Here is a 17,142-nt window from a genome sequence, read left to right on the forward strand (position 1 = left end):
TGGGCTTTATACAGAGATGTGTAATAAGTCAGCGCTATAAATACAAGCAAATAAATAATAAATAAAAAAATAAAATTATCTATGAAATAGGTCAAGCCAGCCAAATTACAAATCCGTAATCAGTAAATGAATTCATTTAAACATTTGGATTCTTTATTTTAGAAAAACATTTTTCTTTTTTTTCCTAAACTAAAAGCATTTATGTTTTAATCCCCTTGTGGCAACCCAACGTGTTGTTTGCACACCTTTATGAGACGTGACGCAAGTGTAAGGCTTCAACAAGTCTAAATCTGGCACTGAGTGGGAGCCGTGCTGGGAGAAGACACACTGACACCCAAGGACACAACAATGCAGAAGCTCCAGCTAAGTTACTATATTCAGCTTTTGGGACCTTTTCCCCTCTGCCACTGTATTGATCCAGTCCCAACTGCAAAGGGTACTTAACTATATGTTTATAGATATAGTATTTATATTAGAGATTCACTGAAGACCTGAATATCATTTTAACCCCCCACCCACCTTTTTAAAAATTTCAATAAACACTGCGATAGACCCTTTGGGACTATGATAGCTCACATACTGTATTGTTTGGGAGGTTGTCAGGAGGACAGGACCACACAACAGACAGACATTTGGGACTACAGTAGCTCACACTTTGTTTCAGAGGTTGACAGGAGGATATACCTTTTTTCATGTTTATGACAGTATTTTGTAAAGTTCAAAACAGTCAGTAAAAGTATATTTACAGTGTTCAACTTTCTGTTTTTTGTTTGTGTCCATTATTATATAGGTACAATAGAACCCCGGTTATCCGGAACTCAGATAACTGGAAAACTCAGATAATCGGAATCCAACAGCTCTGCTTTTTTGATTGCTCTTGCAGCCCTAGCAGAGCTGTGGCATATGTTCTGCATCCCATCCAAGAACACATACCATAGCTCCACTAGGGCTTCGGGAGAAATAAGGAGAGCGAAACTGACAGCAGAGCATTGCTCCGATCCATAATTGGCTGAGAAAATGGAAACCCTGATGATGGCTCAAGTGTCAGCAGGGTTTCCCTTTTCTCAGCCATTCAGCACTAGAGGTGAATGGGGACAAGTCTCCTCATTCAAGTCTAGTGCTGAATGGCTGAGAAACCTAAGTTTCAGAGTAACCTCAGTTAACGGAAAATACACTTATCCGGAATTGGCCATTCTCCGTGGGTGCCCGATAACCGAGGTTCTAGTGTATATTGTAACATAAGATGCACATATTGTACCAATGCCTGTAATATTTAGGTCTACCAATAGTAAGTTTACTTTATTTTTACCTGCATCCCAAAGAGCCTCTCAACACACCAATGCTAGTCAGTGTAGGTTTCCTTCTTTTTTCTTCCATAAAAAAAAAAAAAAAAACGCCTCCACATCTCAGTATCTGTATGACTGTTATAAAGTCAAACATTATGAAACAATACTTGCATTAGATTCTGTCAGCATGGCTACAACCAACTTTATTATGGTGTCTCAATGCGCTCCAATCTTGGGGCTCTTGTTCAAACAGTGCACAGGTATTTTTTTCTTTTATCCTTTTACAAACCCACCTGTAGTGAGATATTTCACATGGTGATCTGTCTTAATTTGGAACCAACATTTTTTGTTTTTTGTTTTTTGCTGGCAGGTAGGCTTTTATTGCAGAAGAGACTCTGTATGCCTTTCTTTACAATAAAAGCTCCTTTTCCATCTGCCAGGATTTTCTTGTTTTACAGTGCCGTGCATGTGCTTCTCAGTTTACAATCTCAGCATTCAATTGTGTGTGGGACATTAAACAGTATGTATCTGCTTCTGCCCTCCGCTATATTGCATGTTTAGTGGTATGAGTTTGTTGAAACGAATCTAAAAATATTAAAAAAACATCTTATTTTCTGGTCTTTCATTTCCTACAAATCACTTGCTGGATGTGATGATTAGTGTGGTACTATATAGCTAGATCACAAATTGATTTATAGTATGGTAACAAATTAATCCCAGCCCTCTATCCTCCCCCACATTGCTTTATTATGAGCCATGGTGAAAATTAATCTGTAAAACTAAGCAGTGTGTGAAATATACTTTCAAACTGATCTGACCATGAATGTTAGCTTTAAGCTTATCATTTAGAAAGAAGTAACTTCCACTTTAACCTATTTTGAAAATAAATGAAATGTCAGGTAATTACCTGTATTGTTCTAGTGTGCTGTGCTATGTAGTAGATCTGCATAAATCTCAGGGCTGGACTGATAAAAATACAAATCCTATGACAGGTGAAAGCTGCCATACATTTATATCTGTTTACCTGGAGTTTACCATTCAGACAATTTTACCTGTGCCTACAGTCAACTACCCCACTTAAAAGGAACCCACTATAAAAAGTTAAAAAGCTGCCTTTGCTTTCTTTTTGAAGGTACAAGCTGCAGGATTGTAATTTTTATCCTTGCTTTATTACTTCAAGCTTGATTTACTAAAAGAATCGGAGGAGTATTTGCTTTGCAAAGTAAACACAGATGAATAGACAAAAAGCTGTGTTTACGTTATTTAGTTATTAGTTACGTTATTTACGTTATTTTTTATTTTAAAAAAAAAATATTGAGAATGAGAGCGAAAAATAATGCGTTCTTTTCTAGTAAATTATTTGGTATTAAAAATTAGAAACAAAGAGAATAACCGCTTTCCTAGGTGATTGGCCCCTACTCCAACCCAAGAGTTACTGACAAAGGATAAGTATGCACATATACAGTTTCTGATCCGTATACACAATGGTGGTACCTGTATTTTATAGGTCCGTTTGAGGCCTATCGTTGTAATTGTTTGCATCCCATGGCATTTTAGATAGTTGGTCTATTGCACTATTATCATTTGTACCATGGCACAATATTTTCTCCCTGCATGGGGTACCTATGCTTAGTAAAATACAACTTTCCCAGCAAACTTTTAACATTTTGTACTTTTTTATGACTTAGACATTACCCTTCTTACTGTCTGAATTCGAAGCTTGTTCTAAGTTCCATCTTCTTTCCTTCCTGTATTTAATTAAACAAGTTTTATATGAGATTAGAAATAATTGATTGCACAAGTAATTAAGAAAGTTATAAACAACTCGCACAGCTTAATTAAATGCTTTAGCCTTAGGTTATTTTTTGCTATTCTGCAACCTAACTTATATGGTAATACTTAAACTAGCAATGATTGTCTATCAAAGATGCTCCTATTTTGTTAATGCTGCAGACACAGAGATTGCTTTTCCTAAATTGAATCATTTTAAGCTTTACCTGGCAATATTCTGGTGTGAAAACCAGGGACCTAAAAAAAAATGCAACACTTATCTTTTGCAACATAGCTGATATAATATCCACTAACAACAAAAATGTAGCAAAGGTCAACTCCAAAAGCCAATGCCCCCCACCCCCCCAGTTCGGGGTTACTTTGAATATTCAAACAGTTTTAGGAAGATTTAAAAGAAAAACAGATTAAATGGATTTACAAGGTACTTGCAGTAGACTAAGGTTAAAAATTTCTTCTTTACTAATAAGGCATGAGGCTTTCTTCCCAATGATCACTATAGAATTATACTGTGAACTGGACTGTTAATGTAGTGAATAGAGAAGGTTCCTTAAGACCTGTAAGTTATTCAAAGGATTCCTCCATAGTAAAAAGGTTGAGAAACACAGTTATTTCTTTCGTTTCCAGCCAAACTGTCTGTGATCCATCCCCTTTATTCATTGGATTTCAGTTCTTTCAATCATGGGATGTCCAGAATCACACGTAGGTGTAGTCACATTTTTCCCATTTTCAGGGGCTATACTCTGATTGTACTAGCTGCATGCTTGTTCCAGGTCAGTGACTTAGAAGGTCAAAATCTACCAAGTTTTAAAAAATTATATCTGACACCGGTCAAAAATTATTATCTGCCAGTCGCTGTTTCTGCAGGTCAGTATACCAGGCAGGTATTCGAAGGTCTGGACTTGGAACCTCAGTCAAGCTTTATACACTGTACAGTATAGTTCCACATTTTGCAATCAACTGAAATTACTGGTGAGCAATATGATATGTCAGTTATAAATGTGAGCAGACAATTCAAAAGATCATTCATCCAAACTGAATTACAGATATTTGAAATGTATGCCTATTTATGTGTTTTCTATTTAAACACAAACATATCAGCATAGAAACTGATTTGCCGACAGCATCCAATAAGATACAAGCAACACAGACAGTTCTTTTTGCATACAACCATCCTATGATGCTATATTTGTAAAATGAAACATACTGTATATGTTAAATCTAAGTTGAGCATTTCTCTTATGTGCCCGATTCACAGGAATACAACTTCAGTAGGAACTGCATAGGAGGGTGAGCAGTAAAGTTGCAAATAAACCCTTTTATAGCATAGACAGTAAACACTTTCTCACCAGCCATTAACCTGTCAGCTATATTGTCAGCCACTTGACAAACCATCATTGTTAAATGCTTGCTGAAAATGTTATAGTTATCACATAAAACAATATCACTTCTAATTACTACCAGCTTTTCTGTCCAGGAAACCAGCAAAATGCTATGGTATCAAATAAATGCCACGGTTTCAATTTTTACAGGTGTCTGTTTTATCTAAGTCGTGGCGTTTGCTGCACTTTGTTTTCTACAATTTATGAAATGTTCAACACAGTAAATATCACGCTAACAAGAGGTTCATAAATAATTGTTGCTTTATGAAATAGATTTTTTAGGATTTAGATTACTACTACTTCTGTTTTTTTAGCTGTCCATTTAATAATATATATGTATAATAAAATGTTGCAAACCACTACATTTTCTTTAACGACATTTGCAAAATGTTTTGCCTTTTTTAGGGATCATTAGACTACATTTAATCTCATGTTTACTCCTTTTCCCATCGGAATAGTTGCTGTATCCAGCAGTCAGCATATTCTTCTGTAGAAGATGTTGTACTAAACCCAAAGGGAATGCAGTATTTATGTGAAACCAGTCATTATTCATAAAAACCCCATATGTCCTTGAAATACCTTGTTACGGCCACTCTGCTGAGCACATTAGTAACAGTAAACTTAGGTGCACCTAGGTAATGGAGATGAAACAGAACTTCTGTACTTGTAAACACTGAATAACTGTTAAAAAGAAGCAGTTATAATAAAGTTACTTTTAAGCAACTTGAATATATACCTGTATAGCACAAATCAGACCTTATCATATTTGTGTTATGACAAACTTATTAGGTAATTGGTCATTTAATAATTAAGCTACATTTGAAATCCTTTACCTAACTTTGGACAGGTAGTGGGAACAGGCAGTCCTGGGTGGCTACCTATGGGTGCTACATGCTGATGGGTGGTGGGACCAGGCAGTCCAGGTGACTCCTAGTGGTCGACACCGGCCCAGCTGCTACTCTTGTTCTTGATGGACCAGCATTTTAACATTTTACAGCAGGTGGTACTGGACTTCTTACTACCATACGCATTTATTGTCAATGGGTGGCTGTGGATGAGACGCAACATGTAATCTTTAAACTATGGGCTCCGTCACAGATGTGAAAAAGTGGTAGCCACTCTGCAACCTTGCTGCCAATCTGAACTAAGCCTAATGCTTCCAATGCAGTCCTGGGGTATCTTGAACAAGAATTATTTTTAATAAGCACATACCCCCATTGAATAACCAATATGTCCCCTTTTAGGTACCAGTACTTCAAAACATTTTCAAAACATTTTATAAACATTTTCAAAAGTTCCTTTATGTTAGCCAGCTTGGTCTTGGGCTTTTGTATTTCAGTATCATTATTACGGTGGGCATCCACTAAATCATAATGTGCTTGGGAAAATTCACCCATCTTATCCTCAATGTGCCAGATTTTTTTCCCATGAGGTGGGATAATTTGATTCAGCTGCTCCAGTATAGTAACTATGTCTTGCTAGAGGGATTGTTTTAAAGAGAATACTAGCTCATTTATAGTAAAGGCAGTGATCTCACCAGATGTGGTAGAGTTATTCTACAGGGTAAAGGATGGCGTGCTGCTTACTGTCTCAGTTCCCAATCTTGCTAGGATGTACAAAATTCCTGATAGAAAATCATAGGAATTCCTACTCCAATATTTTGTTTTATTGTAATTAAAGATACAGTTCTATACTGCGATTTGGTTCCTGTACTGAAAAGTGGCACAGATACCTCTGGTTAAATACTCCTATTCTAGAAGATGTAATTTTTTTTTTATTTTAATACATTTTTATTAGAATTTTCCAAAACAAACAAGAACAGATGATAGTAAAGTAAAACTGACATTACCTTTGAAAAATTTAAAAAAATTAACCCATTAACAAATTTGGCAATTCTTACCGAGGTCAAATACCACCTAAACAGCACTTTGTACACGTTTTTCTGCGCTATCACATTTGGAGAGCAGTTGGCAATAGCCCGCCATATCTCTTGCCAATCCTCTACACCAGCGGTCCCCAACCTTTTTGGCCCCAGGGACCGGTTTCACGGAAGGAAATTTCTGGCGACATACTCTGGCGTCTTCTCTTTTCTCTCTGTGCACCTCTGCTGCTTCAAAGCGATCACATGACATCTGACAGCCAATCGAGCTGCATGTCATGTGCTCGCATTGCTTGTACACAGACTACTGTGTACATTTACCCGCATCTCATACAAACACAGCTGCGGACCACTTCCGGTCCGCGGATGGTGGTTGGGTGCCGCTTCGTTTTCAATAATGGATCATGTACTCGCGGCCCACTGAAAACACCGCCGCGGACCGGTAGTGGGCCGCGGCCCGGTGGTTGGGGACCGCTGCTCTACACCTATGGCAGCATCCAAGTCCGCCTCCCACCCGGCCACATTCGAAGGGCGGTGAGTGTCCATATGTATCAATGAAGCATACAGCAAGGACACCAGGCCAGCAGAGCCAGAACCTCGAAGACAACAGGATTCAAAACTTGTTAGCTTAAGTGGGGAATCCACCGCATGCTTAAGGAGATCTGTCAAATAGTGTCTGATTTGTATATATCTAAAAATTCTCCTGAAGGCGATGCAGAGCCACTAAGGGAGCTAATTGGGCCGCCTGCATGTATTTGTAGAATATGGGAACTGAGAGTCCCCCGTTCATTTTAGGTCGATACAACACCTTATCCGGCACCCATGGTCTCCCAGGGTGCCAGACAAACTGCAGCACCTTTTTCTGCTCAGCCCTAAGTACCTGCAGGGGAACCGGTATGGGGAGCGTGCGGAACAGATAGAGTAATTTCGGGAGATAGGTCATTTTGATTGCATGTATCCTGCCTAGCCATGACAGAGCAAAGCTTCGACTACGGAAGTTGGCAAAGAGACGTTTAGCGCTTTAGATTTGTCGCTATTCACCACTAATCCTGAGATCTCTGAAAATTGAGTGACTAGATTGTGCAAATTAGGCAGAGTCATGGTTGGGGCTGTTAACGTCAGCAGTATAACGTCTGCAAAGAGCATGATTTTATGTACCCTGTTGAATACTTCGATACCAGCTATGTCTTGGTTCGCACGGACGGCTGCTGCTAGTGGTTCAAGGGCTAATATAAATAATATAGGTGAAAGAGGACAGCCTTGCCTGGTGCCCCGCAATATTGGGAACGGGGTCGATACATGGCCAAGTATTTTACTGTGGCGGTGGGAGAAGCGTACAATGCCTCCACCGAGTGCACGAAATGGGTGCTAAAGCCCCATCTCTTTAGGGCATAAAACAAATATTGCCATGATATAGAGTCAAAGGCCTTCCGCACATCTAACGAGAGCATCATACATTCTATTGATTTGGATTGTGCTAAATACAAGAGCTGGAGGGATCTATGGACATTGTTCCCGGCTTGACGCCAAGGGACAAAACCTACTTGGTCACCGTGTATTAAGCTATCTAATAGTTTGTTCAACCTAGAAGCTAAGATTTTTGCCAAAATTTTTACGTCTACATTTAGGAGTGAGATTGGCCGGTAGTTGGCCCATGACGTGTGGTCGGTCGACGGCTTCGGTATCATGGCAATAGATGCTTTCAAAGATTCTGGGGGGAAGACACGCCCTGGTTTAAATCATTAAACAGAATTTGCAGATAAGGCGTTATGACATCTGACATTTTTTTAAAAAACAAAGCAGAGAAACCATCAGGGCCAGGGCGTTTACCAGTCTTTAAGGACTTACCGGCCGTTGCAATTTCAAGAGCCGAGATGTCCCTCTGTAGCATATCCAAATCTGAAATATTGATGCTGGGTAATTCGATATTCGCAAAAAATTGGTCAGCTTTACATAAATCCAAATCAGGGGGAGCCGAATAAAGATCAGACAGTCTAGATTGGAACTCCTGGACTATGTCCAACGGATTGCTGGTGGAGTGCTTAGTGGAGGTGTGGAGGGAAATTGAGGTATGGTGCGGTGTTAGTGTACGTAGCCTATTAGCTAGCAGTGTACCTGGCTTATTGCCGCAGTAATAAAATTTATGCTTAGTGCGCTGTAGCTGGCATACTGGTTAAACAGAGATTTAGTTCAGTGCGAGCTTTACGCAAGGCTATGGAAGTGCCTACAGTAGGGTTCAGTTTGTGCAATTGGACTTGCATCGAGTAGGCAATCTCTAGCTGAACCTGTGTGTGAGGCAGAATAAAATGTATAATCACGGGACATAGGATGAATCTCCCGCCATACATCAAGCATGCCCAAGTTCTGAAAACAGTCCAGTATAATTTTACTCTCGGATAAGGAAGTAGTGGAGGACTTGGTGCACTTGTCCAGCTTACTGTTAAGTACAATATTAGAATCCCCACAGCAAATCAAGGTACCACGCATATGCAACCGAGTCTCCTTAAGCATCCCTCGAAAAAAGGAAACCGGGGGGGAGTTCGGAGCATAATACACCAAAAATGTATTCTGAAGATTGCCACACAAAATCAGATTGCGGCCATCTGGGTCAGCTACTTGGTGTGAACACTTAAATGGCACATTCTGATGAAACGCTATAAGTACTCCTCTATGTTTTGTAGCAGCAGAAGCATAATAAACCTGGGGATAACGAGTATGCATAAACTTAGGACAAGAGGTTACAGAGAAATGTGTCTCTTGTATGCATGCTACATCTATGCCAGAGGAGTGACAATAATTAATCACCGTTTTCCTCTTGACTGGTGAGTTGAGGCCCTTTGCATTAACCGACATTATACGTAAAGTCATCATTGAAGCAGCTGTGAGGGGAAGCTATTTTGGGTGTACATGATAATATGTGAAAAGCACAAAAATCAGCATTCGAGTACAACAACACAAAATATACATAACACAAGGAAATAAGAAAAACACAAAAACAATAGAAAACTTTCAACAAAAAAAAAACTTGAAATTCCCACAATTAGGGAAAGAAAATAGGATCACAAGAGCCAATAGGGCTCGAGGGATCCCGAAAATCCAACTGTAAACAGGATTGCCCACTCCCACTGTCCAGACGTGGGGATCAGAAGCAATCCAAAGGGGTGACATGTATCAAACCAACAGGCTATAAAAGTTATAGGAGTGTCAGTGGAGAATAAACTGAAAAACTTGAGCCAAAAAAATAATAGAATATACATTACGTGCGTAACTAAACATCCCGTATTGTTATTGAAAAATCATCCCGGAGATTTGGAGGAGAAAACTTGAGAGGCCAGCCGGGCCAGAACTTGAGAGCGTAGCTCAAGGCTCCATTGAGGTGTGCCAGGAGGACAAGGTGAAGCCGAGCGAGAGGTGACCGCTTTTTGGGAACTTGAAGGCGAGGTAGATGCAGGTGGGTGCAAGAGACCAAGCTTTTCCAGACAGGTTTGCGCTTCATCCGGTGTAGTAAACTGGTGTTGGCCACCTTGCGTCTGGAACATCAGCCTGAAAGGGTAACCCCAATGATTTTTTATGCCATTAGCAGAGAGGGTGTGAAGGAACGAGCGAAGGGCTCGCCGTTTTGCCAATGTTGAAGAGGCTAAATCTGCGAACAGACTATACTCTGCGCCCTGAAACTGTAAGAGGGAACTATTACGAGCTTTCAACAAAAGTGCATCTTTAGTGCCGAAAAAGTGAAATTTCGCCACAATATCTCTAGGCGGACCATTCTGTTTTTTAGGGCCTAAGGACCGATGGACCCTATCTAACTCAAGGCGCTCAACTGGGATCTCTGGTGCCAGCTCCTGGAACAGGGAGGTAACATAACCTTGCAGATCAATGACAGTTTCAGGGATACCTCTGATCCGTAGGTTGCTGCGTCGTGACTGGACGCTGGCGGCATATTGGATCTCGAGGTCGCTCTGCGGGATGAGTTCTGCAGTGCCACAGGACGCTTTGATTTAGACGTCGGACCCATCTCAACTGCTTCCCGGGAGTATGCCAGGATAGGAGAGCAAAGGGATTGCTTCTGTGTCCGAATGACACGCTACTTTTCTCGCTAACAGCCCGAGGTTGAGCAGAGCCTGACTAGGAAGCAACCATCCAGCAGGCTACGCGGATGCGCCCGGAGATGTAATATTTTAATGTGTTTAAGGTGGCGCATTCTTTCACTTGGATTCATTTTCAAGTGTCTTCCACAATGTGAACCTTTGTACCCACACAGAAAATTGTCACCCAAACGGAATGACTGTAATTGTCTGTGGAAAAAAATTCTTATATGTACAGTGGCCCCCTTTTTCTTTTTCACCCAATAAAAGTTTTGGATATAGAAACACTTTAAGCTCTTTCAAAAATCTCTTGTAAATACAGTGGTACCCCAATGTTCAAGCATGGATGACCATTATCATCTTCCATGGAACAGGGCGCAGTGGGTTGTCTCGTGCTTGTCCTCTCCACTCCATAGGACTCAATAGCACTGTTTGTAAATTGCTCATTTATTCTACAACAAAATCTTAAATGAGCAGAGATCTCTGTAATGATGTTCCAGTAAAACCTGCCTGGGGTTATAATCTTTTCTTATTCTTTTTCACCCAATAAAAGTTTTGAATATGGAAACTTTAAGCACTTTCAGAATGTATTGTTGGAATTTCTATCAGCCCCAAGTGCCAGTCAATGACCCAATTACAATTAAACCAGAAAAAAGGACAATATAAATCTAATCTAACTAGACAGCAGGACAGCAGGATCTCAAATGGCAATGCACTTGAATGAGAATTTGTAGTTGGCAATATAACAGACATAGAAAGGCTGTTTAAAACCTTTAAAATGTAATCAAGCTTGCAAAGTAAATAGTGGGTGGAAGAAGAATAAAAGGCAGCCTGGCAAATGTTCATTTGGTTTGTCATGTAATACATGGAAACACATTATGGGTTTTTCTTTATGACCTTAGATAAACTTACCAACCAACTATATTCATTTATGAAAGTCACTATCATGTAATAAATTCTTAGGAGTTTGCGTAACAGTGTATTCAGTTTTGTTATTTAGCCCAGATAAAAATTTCTGCATTGTCTATACATAATAAAACAGGATTGCTAACTTCCCAAATGCACACAATCTAACATCTTAAAAGGTAAACATAACACACTCAAAGTTGAAAATTGCAATATTCTATCTATACAGGGAGGAAAGCTTACCTAACAAGTAGTTCCATTATCTATCTGCACATTGATTTAAATATGAAATGATGATGAAATGCAACATTTTCTGCTACAGAATACCATGAAGGACTGCAACAGAACAGAAAAAGAGTGCATATGGGAGAGTACTGTATACCTTGCTAGGGTACAATGGGCAGCATGTAGTCATCACCATCATTACAATAAAATGTCAGACAATGCCAACTTTTAATTCCAATATTGTTAAAAAAAAGTAACTAACACAAATCAATACAAACGCATGATCTGATCTGATCTGCTAGACAGGAGTTACCCTAGTCATTTAAAGCCTAGAAGGGCCAAATTGTTAGACAACCATGTGATGCATACTAACATTTTATTATAAGAGATGGTGAACAAGAGGTTAATTCTCTTCTAGGTCAGCCATGGTATAAAATAAAAACGTATGAAAATTAAATATATTCTACTATAGCTATATTCCTTGGCAACTTCAATAACTCTCTACGAATTATAACTGAAGACTCCTGCACACTATTTAATTATGTACAATCGAATCTGCATAAATAATGACCATGTACCAATTTGTATTCAACAGGCCTCTCCAACTTCCACTTCAGTAAATACTTAATGAAAGTCAAAAAGATTGCCTACCAAAGATGTTTCCATTATGTAAATGCTTCAGGGCATGAACTTGATTCTCTGCTGTGAAAGATTAAAGCTTTACTCGGAGAGGTAGCAAGACCTACAAGTAATTATTTCATAATTTTCTTTGCTAAGGAAATAAAAGCAGGAGCCCTCTAAAGAAAAACGGCAATTTTGATCATGTCCTATTATTAAACTCACAATAACATGTGTGTACTGTATTTAAAGACCATTTCCTAATGGAGTTCCAAACTATGTCATTTTTGCCATTGTGCCTTTTCTCGTGCTATAAAATATATGAGAAAAATATAGCAGTCTAACCAAGAAGCAAGATGGAGGTGGGTGAATAAAATAGGTAAGTCCCTTTAAAATATGTAAAACTAAAGGCACCTAAAGCAACATTCATTGTCCTATTGTTCAAGATGGCGTTCCAGCTTGCTGACCTTTAAACCCAGTTAAAAATAAATGAAAGGGTATTTTAGTAAACACATTGCAAGTTGTATGTATATGTGAATTAAACCATTAAAGAGGAAATAAACCCACTATTTTCAATATCCCTGTCGCAAGGTGCTGCCATTTTGTCTTTCTTCTCTTCCTAGATACAATCTTTGGCCATCTTAATTGATTGGTACATTTAGTCCTGGCAAGCACAGGGGAAACCAGGATTGCCAGGTATCCTGGCATCCAATGCTGTGATCATTGCGCAGTGGAGGGATCAGGGAGGTAAGATTGCTTATTGCAGAAGGGACATCACCTTTCCCTTTCTGCAATAATGTCCTGCCTGACCGAAAAATTTTAAAAGTGGAATTTTAGTCCTACTTCCTACTACTTTAGTCTACAGTTATCCAACTACTTTCAACCTTATCCAGCTCCTTTATCCCTTTTTTCAGGTGAAATATAAAAAACTACTGAATCACAAGCTCCAAACCTGCCTTTACCGTCTTTATCCCACTACAATATATACGTTTGCATCATGTTATTTTAATATAGCTATAAACTATACATCACATCATTTATTGCTAGGGACCTTGCAATGAATACAGGGTATGATTAATTGTATAAAAAAGCAAAAATACCAACTGTAACAATGTGTATCCTTAAGGCAAACATGTCAGCTAATTATATTTTGCTGTAAGTATCTGAAATGTTCAGCATTTTTTTAACCAGCCCCTCTCCATTTGACCTAGATGATACAAATGATCAAACCCACGGTGGGTTTTTTTTTTAAACACTAATTTGTAAACTAAATAGCTTTACAATTGATGAACCATTTTGAGAAGTGTTGCACTTAGAATATCCAATAATATAATTTTTTACCTTTAAAAAAAAACAGTGCAAAGAGTTCGAAAAAATGTTAAAATCCAAATACATCTTTTGTATTCTAGTTATCACAACACATCTACCAAGGATTAACATTGCTGCACCTCTACATACTCCCCAAAGCTAGGAGCTTTGCATTTAGGTAATATGCAGAAGCAGAATCTAGGACGTGCAGCCCCCTTTATGTAATGAAAAAAAAATTTAACTTTTTTTTAATTCGTAACCCCTCTTCTTTCGTATTTACAGCTGCAACAGTAAAGACTGAATGGGACACCTGAAGCCTCCTGGTATATACGTTCATATCCCAGGAAGCTGCAAACTGTTCCTTCTGTGCAGGCCTGATGCATGCACAATGGGATCAAAACATTTTTTTTTACCATTACAGGAATGAGGGTTACCTGATCGCATGGCTGCGCAGTCCGAAATCGGTTGACAAAAGAAGAAAACCCAGAAGAGGAAAAAGAAGAATGCATCCAGTCCCAGCTATAAAGAAGAAGTAAGATAGAACAACGCGGGACCTACTGGACTGGGATCACGGAGGGATCAGTGGTTTTTCATATATAAATGTTTTTTGTTTTTACTGAAAGGTCTTCAAGTCTTCATAAATTATAAACAAGGTAGAATATAGACATTGGGAGCCTATAGGCACAGAAAAGTTTTTGCCCTTTGATCAATCCACAAACAGACCAGATCTGCTTAAACAAATACTACATACCGTACAGTGTATATAGTTGGGCAGCCCAAAATATGAAATGAAAAGCATAATGTACAGAATGGGACAGATATTAGTCATACATAGACAATTTTGGCATGAAATCATCTTTGTTTGCAAACACCATGAACAACAATTTATTTTTCCTAAAATCCAGACTATCTGTGGAAGATTTTTTCTCTTGCACATTCTTAAATCAAGCCCCAGGCTTAGAGGGACATGATGGGACACATGATGCTGTAGTTTTGTTGAGTTCCACTTAAAAAATATGACATCAGGCAGATCCTATTCGCAGAACGGAACAGGCGATATTCTTTCTGCAAAGTTTTATTCTTACCTGCCTGATTGCCACCCAGCTTTTAAAATTCCGAGACTGAATGAGCATCCTGGCTAATCAAGATGACAGCACCTGCAATGGAAGCAGGACAAGTGACTATCCCCAAGGTTTAGTTACATTTTAAGCTACAAGTTTGTGTATTATCAAGGATATCTCTACATGTAAGGCTTAAGGAAAATGTAAAAAGGTGTGCATGAGAAAAAAAAACCTGTGCAGTTATATAAGAGGGTAGGATCACAAATTGGATGTGGACAGTGACAGACCCCTGCAATCATAACGTAGATAAGTTCTTAAGCACATGGGTAATGCAGCTAGGACCCGTGTGCCATTATTGTGGAGACAACCAAACTCACTGTTCATTGGATTGTGATTCCACAAGACTAATGAAATCATGCTCATGGAAGATCTCACATTGTCCCTGCATGGCAACAGAGGCAATTTTGTTATTGCCCCCTGATCTATTAAATGATAAGGGTACCTGTAAGTCATATATTTCTTCCAAAATGCCCCAGGTCTGGAACATTGCAGGTTGCCAGCATTAGATTTTTGCTTTTGCAGTGTACCACTACAGGCCATGTCAGTGATTACATTACTGATGACTCCTCTATTTATAAAAGAGAGAATCTGACATTCCCCCAAACATTACTTGGTGAGAATCAGTTACTGTCATTAAAACACAAGGACCAGGAAGATTCCCACAAATGAATGTTTGAAGGAATAAAGGGGAACGTGGCAATTGCCCAGCTCACAGCATGGGACCAAGTCAGCAGATGAGCTGGTCAGTGGCAGCTTTCCTTTGCAGGTGTAATTTACATATTTATTTAATAAAAAAAGATCCTTGCACAGCAACCGTTAATTCTTCCTGTGTTCCAGGAACTTATAAAAGACAGGACAGAGTCAAAATCTTGTCAGAAGAAAAAGATACCAGAAGCAGCTTCTCACTTCCTTAAATTAATGGGTTGAAAATCTCTTCTGGTATTACTGGATTGTGGATTACTTGGAGGTTATGAAATAGTTTGGAACTTGAACTGTGTGACTAAGTTCTGTAAGGGTGAAAGTTCTGTAAGGATGGTCTCAAATGATTTTGGTGTATTATAAAATTTCTAATATTATGTATGTTGTGGTTATGAGATAAAAAGGAGTTTAACAACCAATATTTAAAGGCTGCAGCAATAAAATTCTGTTACGATTGTGAGTGTTTTATTAATTAGAAATTAGAATATTGCTGGCTATGGTCCCATATCTTATGGCCTGTTTTATAAATAGAGCCTTAAGCCTTTGTGTTAACATCCAAAATCCAAGCATATACTAGTAAGGGAGCAAATATTGGGGAGAGAAACACAAGTTCTGAGAGCAAAGAATGGGGAGAGAAACACGAGTTCTGAGAGCGAAGATTGGGGAGAAAAACACGAGTTCTGAGAGCAAAGAATGGGGAGAGAAACGCAAGTACTGAGAGCGAAGATTGGGGAGAAAAACACAAGTTCTAAGAGCGAAGATTGAGGAGAGAAACACAAGTTCTAAGAGCGAAGATTGGGGAGAGAAACACAAGTTCTGAGAGCAAAGATTGGGGAGAGAAACACAAGTTCTGGGAGCAAAGATTGGGGATAGAAACAAGTTCAGGGAGCGAAGATTGGGGAGATAAACACAAGTTCTGGGAGCGAAGATTGGGGAGAGAAACACAAGTTCAACTCTACCCTAAATTTGCTTGGGTATGTCTAGTCAAGATGGGTTCTCTTTAAAGAGACGGAATGTGTTATGCAGCATACACATGTTCAATATTTGTTGCTGGAAATGATTTTTCATAATCGTCTGCAAACAAAAGAGTAAGAGACGAAGAAATGAGTGCTGTACACACGGCACTGTTCTATGGAAAGGAGAGGGGGTGAACAGGTGAGCTGCACCCTGCTGTGCTCTTCTCCATTGACATGTATTGTGGTCCTCAATGGATTTGTCAGGAGAATGTCTGGTGACCACTGTACACGTGTAAGATTCTTGCCCCAGACAAGCACAAGCTTTCATATCGGGGAAGAATCGTCTGACGTGTGTACATAGCCTTAGTGTTACCATTTGGGTGACACCAATCTTCTGTTCCATGCAGAGCCTCATCCAGCACCACAATCTTCAGTATCTGACCATTCTAAGTGAGCACAATGCTTTGTGTTTGCCCGCTGCACCGAGGTTCCATCCTGGCTGCCATATTAGTGGAAATTTGTATTCATAGCTGCAGGATATGCTACTGAGATGGCAGCCAAAAGGGACAAATGAAGGCAACCAGCACACTTGCAAAATTTAGATGCTCAAAGTTGTAGGCACAGCCATAGTCCTCCAAAGGAGCAAAGATTGGAGGCCATTATGATAAAATCTCTTTGCTCCCGAATACAAACAGGTTCATGTCCGCAACGTCAGTTCGACGATTCTTTGCACAGGTTTGTGTTGCTGCTGTGGAGTTCCCCTCACTTCCTGTCTGATATAAAGACAGGAAACGCAAGTAAATCTTTGTAATGAAGCCCCGGAGATCCCTTTTTTTTACCTCATTCACACTCACAGAGAAGGTTTTGTTTTGAGATACACGTACATTGA

The sequence above is a fragment of the Pyxicephalus adspersus genome, chromosome 7 (genome assembly GCF_032062135.1).
Source record: "Pyxicephalus adspersus chromosome 7, UCB_Pads_2.0, whole genome shotgun sequence".
NCBI lineage: Eukaryota > Metazoa > Chordata > Amphibia > Anura > Pyxicephalidae > Pyxicephalus > Pyxicephalus adspersus.